Consider the following 15,199-nt stretch of genomic DNA (forward strand, 5'->3'; position numbering starts at 1 on the left):
ACATAAACTCACTGCCCACTCAAGTATTCTGGAGTTTTCAAGATACATTTCCAAATTCGACAATACTGAGATACACTAGAAGTACACCAGATTAGGTGGGAAAGTAAAATAGAATTCATTTAAGCTCAATGAACAAAAATATGAACACAAAAGGCTCAACTATCAGCAGAAGCTAGTAAACCTTTAGACAAAGATTTAATGACACCATGGTGAGATATTACAATTTTGACAAACTTTCTTTTACTGTAGTACTTTTGACAATCTCATTAGTCATTTGGTTGTAATAAACAATATAAAACAGTTTTTTTGTGCCTACTAAAGGGGCAGGTTGGGAAGTGGTTGGGAAAATGAGAACAATGGTGGAGGGAAAGTTACACTGGTGGTGGGATTAGTGTTGGGATATTGAATGCTTACAACAAATGCATCACGAACAACTTTGTAAATAATGGGGTGTTAGAGAAAAGGAAAAATAAACTTTAATAAAATAAAAGACATGTCTATAGGACTAGTATTGTAGCTCTGTCGAAGAACATATACTTTGTATTTGTGAAGTCCTGAGTTTGATCCCTGGAAACCCCCTAAATAACGAAACAAGTATCTGTTATTTTGAGCTTACAAATTAGGAAACACACTCTATTAAGTAATATGGATATTACTTAATAAAAGGGCCGAAGTTGTTTCTCCCCTTTCACTGCATTGCTCACTTACATCACAATCTATATAACCTACTCCTTTGAAGAACACCCTGGCCTTCTTAGTCACTATGTGCTAATCGTCAACTACCCTATCCCATCCTAATTTCATAAAAACTGTCAGTGAACACAAGAAGCTACACAAAAAACTTTATAAAGAGATTATATCCTCAAGTCTTCATTAGGGGACCTACATAAGCTAGGAAGAGCATCTGAGAGTAAGGCCTATAACAACATGAAGAAACAGCAAAAATTCCTACCACCAGGAGAGAATGAAGAAAAACTCACAGAAGCCTCAACAGGGACTACCCACAAATACAACCTCCTCTCAGATAGAGAATTCAGAGAGGAAATTGTGAAGATGGTTGATGATCTCAAAGCAACTATGGAAGAGACATTCAATAAATTAAGGGAGGATATGAATGCAGCATTGCAACGGACCACCAAGAGAAGAAATGAGAATAGAAATCTCAAAGCTACGAACAAAGGTGACTCAATTAAAGGAATCAGTAGATGAAATAAAAAACTCAGTAGAAGCCCTCAACAGGAGAATGGCTGCCGCCAAAGACAGAATCAGGGAGCTTGAAGATAAGCTGCAGAAATCATATAGGCAACAACAAATAATGTCAAAAGACCTCAAAATGGCTCTAGGGCGAATCAGAGTCCTAGGAAATGACCTCAAGAGGAACAACATAAGAATCATTGGAGTGCCAGAAGCACAGGGAATTAATCCCAGTGAAAAAATCACAGTCAAAGACATCAATGCTAAGAAATTCCCAGAGCTAGAGAATTCAGGCATTCAGATCCAAGGAGCCTGAAGGGTGCCAGCTAGAAGATACTCCAATAAAAAATCTCCAAGGCATATCATAGTCACAATGATGGGTGCCATGGATAGAGACACAATACCGCAAGCATCAAGATCAAAGAAGAAAATCACATACAAAGGAGCACCCCTTGGATTTACAGCAGACCTATCAGAAGAAACCCTCCAAGACCGAAGACAATGGTGGGATATAGTGAAAAAACACAATGAAATGAACACCTCACCAAGAATACTTTATCCAGCTAAGCTCTCAGTTAAACTTGAAGGAACCATACATTATTTCATGGTTAAACAGCAGCTCAGGAACTTCATATATTCAAAACCAAACTTAAAAGAAAGACTAAAGGGGCTACTGTAAGACAAGGAAAAACCTTATGAGAACAGCAAACCCTACAGAAAGATGGCACAAAATCCCATGACAATAATCTTTCTCAATGTCAATGGCCTAAATGCACCAATTAAAAGACACAGAATGGAAAAATGAATTCGGAAACAAAACCCAACATTCTGCTGCCTACAAGAAACACATCTGAACAGTCAGAGCAAACACAGTCTCAAAGTCAAAGGATGGAAAACAATCCTGCAAGCAAACAACTCGCTCAAAAATGCTGGGGTGGCCATACTAGTATCCGACAACATAAATTTCAGGCCGAAAAAGTTTAGAAGGGACAGTGAAGGTCATTTTCTACTCATCAGGGATATGTACAACAGGAAGAAATCACATTCTTAAGCATATATGCACCTAATTAGCGACCAGCTAAATACTTAAAACAACTCTTAGCAGAATTTAATGGGAACATCACTTGCACCATGATAGTAGTTGGAGACTTCAACACTGCCTTATCACCTCTGGATATATCAACAAGAACAAAACTCAGCAAGTAAACAATGGCTCTGAAGGAAGTAATGGAGGAGAAAAGGCTAATAGATATATACAAGGCTTTACAACTCACCAAAAAAAGAATACACTTTTTTTCCCCAGTGCACACGGAACATTCCTCAAAATGGACCACATTATGGATCACAAATCATATCTCAATAGAATCGGGAAGATAGAAATTGTATCAACTATCTTTTTAGACCATGATGTGCTGAAGATAGAAGTTAATCACACACAGACGTGGAAAACCAAAGAAAACACCTGGAAGTTAAACAACTCATTGTTGAACAATGAGTTCAACATGAAGGAAGGTCATAAAAGAAATCAAGGAAGAAATCAAAAGATACCTCGAAACAAATGAGAATGAAGACACAAGCTACCAGAACCTATGGGATGCAGCTAAAGCTGTGTTAAGGGGAAAATTTATAGCCCTGCATGCATTCCTCGGGATGGAAGACAGGGCTTACATAGATGGCTTGACTTCTCAGCTCAAGACCCTAGAAAAGGACCAGAAGAAGGAACCCAAACCAGAGCGAATGAAAGAAATAATAAAATTTAGAGCAGAAATTAATGACATGGAAACCCAAAAAACAATCCGAAAGATCAATGAAACAAAGAGCTGATTCTTTGAGAAAATAAATAACATTGATAAACCACTAGCAAGACTCACAAAGAAAGAGAGAGAGAGAACCCTAATAAACTGAATCAGAAATGAAAAGGGGGACATTACAACAGAAACCAATGAAATTCAAAAGATCATCAGAGACTACTTTGAAAGTCTGTATACCAAAAAACATGAGAACCTAAAAGAAATGCATAAATACCTGGATTCCTACAATCGACCAAGACTGAACCAAGAAGACTTGGAATACATGAACAGACCCATTAATATCAAGGAGATTGAAACTGCAATCAAAAGTCTCCCCAAAAACAAAAGCCCAGGCCCAGATGGTTTCACCAGCAAATTCCTCCAAACATTTAAAGAGGACCTGTTGCCAGTTCTCAAGCTTTTCCAGGAAATTGAAAAAAAAACAGGAACTCTCCCAAACAGTTTCTATGAAGCACATATCTCCCTAATACCAAAAGCAAATAAAGACACTGCTAACAAGGAAAACTTTAGGGCAAGATCCCTGATGAACACAGATGTGAATATCCTCAACAAAATACTAGCAAATAGAATCCAACAACTCATCAAAAAGATTATACATCATGACCAAGTCGGATTCATCCCTGGAATGCAAGGATGATTTAACATTTGGAAATCAATCAACATAATCCATCACATCAGCAAAAGTAAAAATAAAAACCATAAGATCATTTCAATAGAGGCAGAGAAAGCATTTGACAAGATCCAACATCCATTTATGATGAAAACTCTCACCAAAAGGGGTTCTGGAGGAACTTTCCTCAAAATAGTCAAAGCGATCTATCAAAAACCTATGGCAAGCATTATCCTCAATGGAGAAAAACTAAGGGCTTTTTATCTTAGATCAGGGAAAGACAAGGATGCCCACTCTCACCACTTCTGTTCAACATAGTACTAGAAGTACTTGCAATAGCAATTAGGCAGGAAAAAGACATTAAGGGCATCCAGATAGGAAAGGAAGAAATCAAGCTCTCACTATTTGCAGATGACATGATTCTACACCTAGAGAATTCTAAAACCTCCATTAAGAAACTCCTAGAAACAATAGACTTGTACAGTAAAGTTGCAGGGTATAAAATCAATACCCAAAAATCCATGGCCTTCCTATATGCAAACAGTGAGATAGAGGAAAATGACATAAAAAAATGCCATTCACAATTGTGTCACAGAAAATCAAGTACTTCAGAATCAGCCTAACTAAAACGGTTAAGGGCCTCTACAAAGAAAACTACAAAACCCTACTCCATGAAGTAAAAGAAGAAAAGAGGAAGTGGAAACATATTCCCTGCTCATGGATAGGAAGACTTAACATTGTAAAAATGGCAATACTCCCTAATGCATTATAAGGATTCAAAGTGATCCCATACGGATACCCATGAAATTCTTCAAAGAAATAAACCAAGCAATCCTGAAATTAAGATAGAACAACAAACACCCACGAAGAGCTAAAGCATTTCTTGGGAAAAGAATGATGGGAGGCATCACCCTCCCCAACCTTAAACTGTATTACAAAGCAGTAACAATTAAAGCAGCATGATACTGGAACAAAGGCAGAACTGCAGACCAATGGAACAGGGTGGAATATCTTTACACACCACCCCAGTTGTCTGAACACCTAATCTTTGATAAAGGAGCAAGAAATGTGAAGTGGAGCAAGGAAAGCCTCTTTAACAAATGGTGCTGGCATAACTGGTCAACCACATGCAGAAGAATGAGCTTAGACCTGGACCTAACACCATGCACAAAAGTCAGATCAAAATGGATTAAAGAACTCAACATCAAACCACAATCTATAAGGTACATTGAAGACAAGGTTGGAAAAACCCTCCACGACATTGAAGCCAAAAGTACCTTCAAATATGACACGGAACTAAGCAATCAAGTAGAAACAGAAATAAACAAATGGGACTATATTAAACTAAGAAGCTTCTGCACCGCAAAAGTCATAATGACCTGAATACAAAAGCAATCTACAGAATGGCAAAGGATATTCACCCAACACCCATCTGATAAGGGATTGATATCAAGGGTATATAAGGCACTGGTTGAACTCTACAAGAAGAAAACATCCAGCCCCATCAGAAAATGGAGCGAAAAAATGAACAGAAACTTTTTCAAGGAAGAAATATGAATGGTCAAAAGGCACATGAAAAAATGCTCTTCATCACTAGTCATCAGGGAGATGCAGATCAAAACAACTATGAGATACCACCTCAGGCCACAGAGACTGGCACACATCAAAAAGAACAGAAGCAACCGCTATTGGTGTGGATGTGGGGAGAAAGGGACCTTCCTACACTGCTGGTGGGAATGCCCTCTGGTTCAATCCTTCTGGAAAACAATATAGTCACTCCTCAAAAAATTAGAAATTGAGCTCCTATTTGACCCAGCAATACCACTTCTGGGAATATATCCCGGAGAGGCAAAAAGATATAGTCGAAATGACATCTGCACATGTATGTTCTTCGCAGCACTGTTTACAATAGCCAAAATCTGGAAAAAAAACAATGTTCGAGAACAGATGATTTAGTACATCTACACAATGAAATACTATGAGGCTGTCAGAAAAGACAAAGTCATGAACTTTGCATACAAGTGGATCAACACGGAAAGTATCATACTAAGTGAAATGAGTCAGAAAGAGAGAGACAGACAGAAGAATTGCACTCATCTGTGGAATATAAAACAACAGAATGGAAGACTAACACCAAAGAATAGCAGAAATAGCACTAGATTTGCTCCATGGCTTGGAAGCCAGCCTCACATTCTGGGGGAAAGGGCAGCTCGGATAGAGAAGGGAATACCAAGCAAAAATGTGGTGGGAGGACCCGCTCGTGATGGGAGAGACATGTTCAGAGCAGACTATAGACCGAACACATTGTCCACCCAGGACCTCCTTTGCTAACCACAACACCCAAAGGGAGAGAGGGAACAGAGGGTAATGCCCTGCCAAAGAGGCGGGGTGGGGTTGGGGATGAAGTGGGAGTGGGTGGGAGGGATGATGGGGTAATCAGCGGAGGACCAGCACTGGTGAAGGGATAGATACTCAAGCTATATATGACTGAAACAGAAGCATGAGAATATGTAAACCCTTATCTGTACCCCCACAGTGATTCATTAATTTAAAAAATATAGACAGTCCTTCAAAAACTATAAATTGACCTTCACTGTATCTATATGTTCATTGTACCACTGTTCACAATAGCCAAAACCTGGAAACAACCCAAGTGCCCTAGAACAGATAAGTGGTTAGAGAAACTTTGGTACATCTGCACAATGGAATACTATGCAGCTGTTAGGAGAGATGAAGTCATGAAATTTGCTTATAAATGGAGAGTCATGGAGAATATTATGCTAAGTGAAATGAGTCAGAAAGAGAGGGATAGACATAGAGGGGCTGCACTCATTTGTGGAGTATAAAATAATATCAAATGAGGCTGACACCCAAGGACACTAGATACAAGGGCCAGTGGGATTGCCCATAGCTGGAAGTCTGCTTCATTAGCAAAGGGGAGAAGACAGATGGAATAGAGAAGGGAACACTAAGAAAATGATGTCTGGAGGAATCATTCGTGATGGGAGATGTGTGCCAAAAGTAGACAATGGACCAAATATGATGGCCTCTCAGTTTCTGTTGCAAGCCATAATGCCCAGAAGTAGAGAAAGAATATGGGGAATATTGTCTGCCATTGAGGCAGGGGGAGGGTGAGAAAGGACATGTATACCGGGGATATTGGTGGTGGGGAATGTGCACTGGTGGAAGGATGGGTGTTTGATCATTGTGATTGTAACCCAAATATGAAAGCTTGTAACTGTCTCACAGTCATTCAACAAAATTTTTAAAAAAGATCCTGAAGATATTCATACTGCAAAAGTTATTATCACTCAGGACAGACCACATATAGATGTTATTTACCTGTCAAATTATTATCCTGTTTCATTTTTGACAGTGTTAAATATCTGCAGTCATTTCCATGGATTATATTTTATGATTATGGTAATCATATTGAATATTTGTTGTCTGAAGCAGGACTGCCAGGATTCTAGGCTGAAGATACTTATCCATGACTATTATCCCATCACTAATCATCGTTGATAAACATTGAAAATATTAATCAGCTCCCATCTGATCATAGTCCCCCATTAACCACACCAAAATCTCTGTTGTTTATGTACTGACTTCATTCCTCTTCATTCAGTTTGCTCATTTAAAGCCTCTCTTCCTGGCCTCTTCATTCCTAACAGATCCTGAATAGTAGTGACAGGTGGGGACATATACCATGGTTCAAAATATTCTGACATTAAATCAGATACAACAGAGGGGAATAAAATCATACCACCAATGTAAGTTCCATGATAAAACATCATAAGAGAAAGTGAGTTCACTCTTAATTGTACTTCCAGAGGGGGTCACAAAGCCAATGGCTTCATTCCAAAGCATAGCTAAAAGGTATATAAGAAAAATTCCCATTATATGAACTGACCTGGTAGCATAAAGTTGAGGGGACTTTCTGCAGACCAAGTACTCTTTTCCACTACAAAAGAGGAGAGAGAGAGAGAGAGAGAGAGAGAGAGAGAGAGAGAGAGAGAAAAGAGATAAAAAGAGGAAGGTTAGAGAGGAACAAGCAGTAGTTGAAAAGTGATATGAAGGCATAGGATATATGACTAACAAGAGCAGCCAACAGACTCAGTCCACAAAAATGAAATGTGGAATATTAAAATGATTGTTATGGCATTTGACTTTTTTTAGATGCAAGAAATATGCCCATATGAAATATACGTTAAACAGAATTTTGAGTTTAACAGTCTCCAGGTTCCTGGCTTTCTCACAAAACTGACCCCTGTAATAGTAAAAGAGACATGTGGACAAAATAACAAAGATCAGAGAAAAGTACAGTGTGCTCTAGCAGTAACTTCCTACAGCCAGAGACGGCAAGGCATCTCCTACTCAACAATGTTCTGCAGACTTGTTGTATTTTTTTATCTGATTTGGAAGCAGGTAGAAGACAGTGGGTGTATATATGTCGGGAACTTTGTCGGCGAAGATGCTTTTGCAGGGGGTGGGGGGGTGTGCATACGTGCGTGTGTGTCTGTGTGAGTGTGTGTGTGCAAGCTTGACTCTGTTGTGTATGAAAACTGTAATTGTTGTTTTGCGTTTCTTCACAGTACAAAGTGGCACATATCCCTCGGTAAATGGGGTTTTCTATAAGTTCAAATAGCAAAAAGAACTTGACACAATTTATGCTGAAAAGTTCACATATTGAGGACTTAGAGTGAGCTATATCAAACTGACATTCTAGGAGGTCAAAATTGGTCAAATAGTGTCAATCTCCTACATCCAAATACTACTTTCTAGGTATGTGGACTAGACCAAGGATGAAAAGGTGAACAAAGAAACTCTGAGAAGTATCATTTGGGAATAATAGAAGATATGGAATTAATCAACTAATCACACAAATAATTGCACGATTACAAACTGCTAGACTTGTTATGACCTTACTTTCAGGATCCAAACAAAAAACTAAAACCTGGAAGTAAAGGTCAGAAGACTCCTTACTGAAGAAATGCAGAAAGCAAGAGAAATGCTGGTCAGAATTTGGAGAGGCAGAGTATAAAACGATTCTTTTAGAAAGTAGGATGCTTTGTGTCAAGTGTCAAGGACCTAGAAGACACCGTATCTAACATGCTAGCCTTCATACAGGCCGCTTTACTGGTGGCTAAGATTACAGACACATCTTAAACAGTGTGTCTTTTGGTATTAACATGTGCTTTTAAGGACATATAAATATTGCTAAGAGAATACTTTATAGGGTTTTTGTTGTTGTTGTTGTTGTTGTTGTTGTTAGTGAGATGAATTCCACATCCCACAACATCCTCCTCTGTCTAAAACCAACTGAATTGGCACCTTTGACCCCCATCAAGCAGAGGTTGGTCACAGAGAATGAGACAGACAAACATATAAGGAGATAGACAAATACACATGGACTGTCTGAGCTCTAGATCCTTTAGGCAGACATGTTTGGTCTTCCAGGCCAGCCATTAATTCAATCCATGTTATCTCTGCCACCTGTGCTGACTTAGTTTAAATTTCTAGAGGCATTAAGATGCAATAAGTACGGGAAGATCAGAGGATGGAGTGTTTCAGATAGCTAATCAGCTACCCTTAAAAGTAAAAAGCCACCCTTAAGCCACCCTTAAAAGTAAAAAGTTGTTGGAGACAGGGGTAGTGGGAGGGAAACTGGGACATTGGTGGTGGGAAACCTACACTGGTGATGGAATAGGTGTTGGAAAATTGTATGACTAAAGCCCAGCATAAGCAATTTTGTAATTGTGTGTCTCACAGTGATTAAAAAGAATAAAAAAAATAAAAAGTTATGAAAATTTCCTATTCTATTTTTGTTCAGGTAGTCCTTATATTTATTTTTTTTTCTTTTTTTTTTTTATTAATAGTTTATTTTTAATTAGTGAGTCAACGTGAGGGTACAGTTACAGATTTATACATTTTTGTGCTCATGTTTCTCCCTTACAAAGTTTGATAACCCATCCCTTCACCAGTGCCCATTCTCCACCACCAGTAAACCCAACATCCCACCCCCCCCTTCCCAGTCCCGTCTCCCCCCACCCCACCCTGCCACTGTGGCAGGGAATTCCCTTTTGTTCTCTCTCTCTGGTTAGGTGTTGTGGTTTGCAATAAAGGTGTTGAGTGGCCATTGCGTTCAGTCTCTAGTCTATATTTGGCCCGCATCATCTTTCCCCCACATGACCAACAACCACATTTTACTTGCTGTTCCCTTCTCTGAGTTGCCCAGAATGAGAGAACAGACTCCAAGCCATGGTGACAACCTCCTGGTACTTATTTCTACTATTCTTGGGTGTTCGTCTTATAGTCTATTATTCTATATTCCACAGATGAGTGCAATCTTTCTATGTCTGTCTCTCTCTTTCTGACTCATTTCACTTAGCATGATACTTTCCATGTAGATCCACTTATATGCAAACGTCATGACCTCATTTTTTCTGACAGCTGCATAGTATTCCATTGTATATATGTACCAGAGTTTCTTCAACCAGTCATCTGTTCTAGGGCACTCGGGTTTTTTCCAGATTCTGCCTATTGTAAACAGTGCTGCGGTGAACATATAAGTGCATATGTCACTTCGACTATACTTTTTAGCTTTTCTGGGATATATTCCCAGCAGTGGTATTGCTGGGTCAAATGGGAGCTCAACCTCAAGTTTTTTGAGAGTCGTCCATACTGTTTTCCAAAAGGGCTGAACTAGCCGGCATTCCCACCAGCAGTGTAGAAGGGTCCCTTTCTCCCCACATCCTCTCCAACAGCGGTTGCTTTTGTTCTTTTGGATGTGTGCTAGCCTCTGTGGTGTGAGGTGGTATCTCATGGTTGTTTTGATCTGCATCTCTCTGACGATTAGTGATGTAGAGCACTTTTTCATGTGTCTTTTGGCCATTCGTATCTCTTCCTTGGTAAAGTTTCTGTTCATTTCTTCGCCCCATTTTTTGATGGGGTTGGATGTTTTCTTCTTGTAGAGTTCAACCAGTGCTTTATATACCCTTGATATCAACCCCTTATCTGATGGGTATTGTGTAAATATCCTTTCCCATTCTGTGGATAGTCTTTGTATTCTGGTCACTGTATCTCTTGCGGTGCAGAAGCTTTTTAGTTTAATGTAGTCCCATTTGTTGATCTCTGTTTTTACTAGATTGCTTAGTTCCGTGTCATCTTTGAAGATACCTTTATCTTCAATATCCTGGAGGGTTTTGCCTACCTTGTCTTCAATGTACCTTATGGTTTGTGGTCTGATGTTGAGGTCTTTAATCCATTTTGATCTGACTTTTGTGCATGGTGACAGATCGAGTTCTAAGCCCATTTTTTTGCATGTGGTTGTCCAGTTGTGCCAGCACCATTTGTTAAAGAGACTTTCCTTGCTCCACTTCACATCTCTTGCACCTTTATCAAAGATTAGATGATCATACATTTGAGGTTGTGTGTGGGGATATTCCACCCTGTTCCATTGGTCTGCAGTTCTGCTTTTGTTCCAGTACCATGCTGTTTTAATTGTTACCGCTTTGTAGTAGAGTTTAAGGTTGGGAAGGGTGATGCCTCCCATCATCTTTTTCCCAAGAATTGTTTTAGCTATCCGTGGGCGTTTATTGTTCCATATAAATTTCAGGATTGCTTGCTCCGCTTCTTTGAAGAATGCCATGGGTATCCCCATAGGGATCGCGTTAAATCTGTATAATGCTTTGGGGAGTATTGCCATTTTGACAATGTTTATTCTCCCTATCCATGAGCAGGGGATATTTTTCCATTTCCTCATGTCCTCTTTTATTTCATGAAGTAGCGTTTTATAGTTTTCTTTGTAGAGGTCCTTTACTTCTTTAGTTAAGCTGATTCCAAGGTATTTGATTTTCTGGGGCACAATTGTGAATGGGATTGCTTTTTTCATGTCCCTTTCCTCTGTCTCATTGTTTGCATATAGGAAGGCCATGGATTTTTGGGTATTGATTTTATAGCCTGCGACTTTACTGTATAGGTCAATTGTTTCTAAGAGTTTCTTACTAGAGCTTTTAGGTTTCTCTAGGTATAGTATCATATCGTCTGCGAATAGTGAGAGCTTGATTTCTTCCTTTCCAATCTGAATCCCCTTAATATCTTTTTCTTGCCTGATGGCTATTGCTAATACTTCCAGTACTATATTAAAGAGAAGTGGTGAGAGTGGACATCCTTGTCTTGTCCCCGATCTCAGAGGAAAAGCCCTTAGTTTTTCTCCATTGATGATAATGCTCGCCATAGGTTCATGGTAGATGGCTTTGACTATCTTGAGAAAAGTTCCTCCAAAACCCATTTTGGTGAGAGTTTTTATCATGAATGGGTGTTGGATCTTGTCAAATGCTTTTTCTGCATCTATGGATATGATCATATGGTTTTTATCTTTACTTTTGTTGATGTGATGGATTATGTTGATTGATTTCCGAATGTTAAACCAACCTTGCATCCCTGGGATGAATCCCACTTGGTCATGGTGTATGATCTTTTTGATGAGTTGTTGGATTCTATTTACTAGTATTTTGTTGAGAATCTTCGCATCGGTATTCATCAAGGATATTGGTCTATAGTTTTCTTTGTTAGTGGTGTCTTTGTTTGCTTTTGGTATTAGGGAGATATGTGCCTCATAGAAACTGTTCAGCAGGGTTCCTGTCTTTTCGATTTCCTGGAAAAGCTTAAGGAGAACTGGCAACAAGTCTTCTTTGAATGTTTGGAAGAATTCGCCAGTGAATCCGTCTGGACCTGGGCTTTTGTTTTTGGGGAGACTTTTGATTACCGTTTCGATTTCCTTGATATTTATGGGCCTATTCAGGTATTTCACGTCTTCTTGGCTCAGTCTTGGGAGGTTGTAGGAGTCAAGGAATTCATCCATTTCTTTTAGGTTCTCTTGTTTTGTGGCATACAGACTTTCAAAGTAGTCTCTGATGATCCTTTGAATCTCCTTGGTTTCTGTTGTGATGTCCCCCTTTTCATTTCTGATTCGGTTTATTAGGGTTTTCTCTCTTTCTTTCTTTGTGAGTCTTGCTAGCGGTTTATCAATCTTATTTATTTTCTCGAAGAACCAGCTCTTTGTTTCATTGATCTTATGGATTGTTTTTCGGGTTTCCATATCGTTAATTTCTGCTCTAAGTTTTATTATTTCTTTCCTTCGATCTGGTTTGGGTTCCTTTTGCTGGTCCTCTTCTAAGATCTTGAGCTGCGAAGTCAAACTATCTATATAGGCCCTTTCTTCCTTTCTGAGGAAGGCTTGCAGAGCTATAAATTTTCCCCTTAACACAGCTTTAGCTGCGTCCCATAGGTTCTGGTAGCTTGTGTCTTCATTCTCATTTGTTTCGAGGTATCTCTTAATTTCTTTCTTGATTTCCTCCGTGACCCACTCATTGTTCAATAGTGAGTTGTTTAATTTCCAAGTGTTTGATTTGGTTCTCCGAGTCTGTGCATGATTAACTTCCATCTTCAGTGCATCATGGTCTGAAAAGATAGTTGATACAATTTCTATCTTTCCAATTCTATTAAGGTATAACTTGTGGCCCAGAACATGGTCTATTTTGGAAAATGTTCCGTGTGCACTGGAAAAGAATGTGTATTCTTTCTTTTGGGGGTATATAGCCCTGTATAGGTCTATTAGCCCTGTCTCCTCCATTTCTTCCTTCAGGGCCTTCGTTTCCTTGCTGAGTGTTGTTCTTGTCGATCTATCCAGAGGTGATAAGGCAGTGTTGAAATCTCCAACTACTATGGTGGTGCTAGTTATGTCCTCCTTAAATTCTGTTAGGAGTTCTTTTAAGTATTTCGCTGGTCGTTCATTAGGTGCGTATACATTTAGGAGTGTGATTTCTTCCTGTTGCACATATCCCTTGATGAATATAAAATGACCTTTGCTGTCCCTTCTGATCTTTTTCAGCCTGAAATCAATGCTATCGGATACTAGTATGGCCACCCCTGCTTTTTTTTTGAGGGGGCTGTTTGCTTGCAGGATTGTTTTCCATCCTTTGATTTTTAGTCTGTGTTTGTTCCGGCTATTCAGATGTGTTTCTTGTAGGCAGCAGAAGGTTGGGTTTAGTTTCCGAATCCATTTTGCCACTCTATGCCTCTTGATTGGTGCATTTAGCCCGTTAACATTAAGAGAGATTATTGTCATTGGATTTTGTGCCATTTTTTTGTAGGGTTTGTTGTTCTTATAGGTCTTTTTCCTTGTCTTATAGTAGCCCTTTGAGTCCTTCTTTTAAATTTGGTCTTGAGTCTATGAAGTTCCGGAGCTGTTGCTTGTCCATGAAATAATGTATGGTTCCTTCAAGTTTAACTGAGAGTTTAGCCGGGTAGAGTATTCTTGGTGAGGCATTCATTTCATGAAGTTTTTTCACTATATCCCACCATTGTCTTCGGGCTTGGAGGGTTTCTTCTGATAGGTCTGCTGTGAATCTGAGGGGAGCGCCTTTGTATATGATCTCCTTCTTTGATCTTGCTGCTTGCAGTATTGTGTCTCTATCCACGGCATCCATCATTCTGACTATGATATGCCTTGGGGATTTTCTATTTGGGTCCCTTTTAGCTGGCACCCTTCGGACTCCTTGTATCTGGATGTCCACATTCTCTAGCTCTGGGAATTTTTTAGCAATGATGTCTTTAATGGTGTTTTTTTCATTGGGATTGGTTCCGTGTGGTTCCGGCACTCCCATGATTCTTATGTTGTTTCTCCTGAGGTCGTCCCCTAGGACTCTAACTCGCTCTAGAGCCATTTTGAGGTCTTTTGCCATTATTTGCTGTTGTCTATATGCTTTGTGCAGCTCATCTTCAAGTTCACTGATTCTGTCTTCGGCTGTAGTCATTCTACTACTGAGGGCTCCTACGGAGATTTTCATTTCATCTACTGATTCTTTTAGTTGTGTGACTTCTGTTCGTAGCTTTGAAATTTCTGCTCTCATTTCTTCCTGGATTATCTTGGTGGAGCGTTCCAACGCGGCATCCATATCCTCCCTTAATTTATTGGATGTTCGTTCCATAGTTGTGTTGAGTTCATAAATCATCCTGACAATTTCCTCTCTGAATTCTCTATCTGAGAGGAGGGTGTATTTCTGGGAGGTCGCTGGTGAGGTTAGTGAGATATTTTCTTGGCTCTCTCCTAGTGGTGGGGATTTTCTCAGTTTCTTCATGTTGTTATGGGCTTTACTATCTGGAGCTCTCGTTAACTTGGGAGGAACCTCGACTAAAGATTTTTGGTTATGCTCTTTTGACAAAGTACTTTTCCGTGCAAGTTGATGTGTTCATTGACAGTTTTTGTGAAGTTAGGATAGGCTAGGTTAGTTGAGTATCAACATATAGTAACTAAGATGATGAGGGAGTTCTTCGGAGAAATGAGTTCAATCAATTGTAGCCAAAGGACAATGCGTGGAATGGTAAGAAAAATATCTGCGGCCGCCGCTCTGGAAACAGGCCACGCCCACTTTTAAGGCCACGCCCCCAAATGACAGGACACGCCCCTAACCTTTTCGGACACGGGAGGGCGGGATCAGGCGCGGTGGGCGAATGACTGGGACCTGCCCGGCGGGGAGGGGGTGCTCCGAGCTGTCCCGCTGCCGCGGGCGGGCACGGGACG

Source organism: Sorex araneus, chromosome X (assembly GCF_027595985.1).
Source record: "Sorex araneus isolate mSorAra2 chromosome X, mSorAra2.pri, whole genome shotgun sequence".
Classification (NCBI taxonomy): Eukaryota; Metazoa; Chordata; class Mammalia; order Eulipotyphla; family Soricidae; genus Sorex; species Sorex araneus.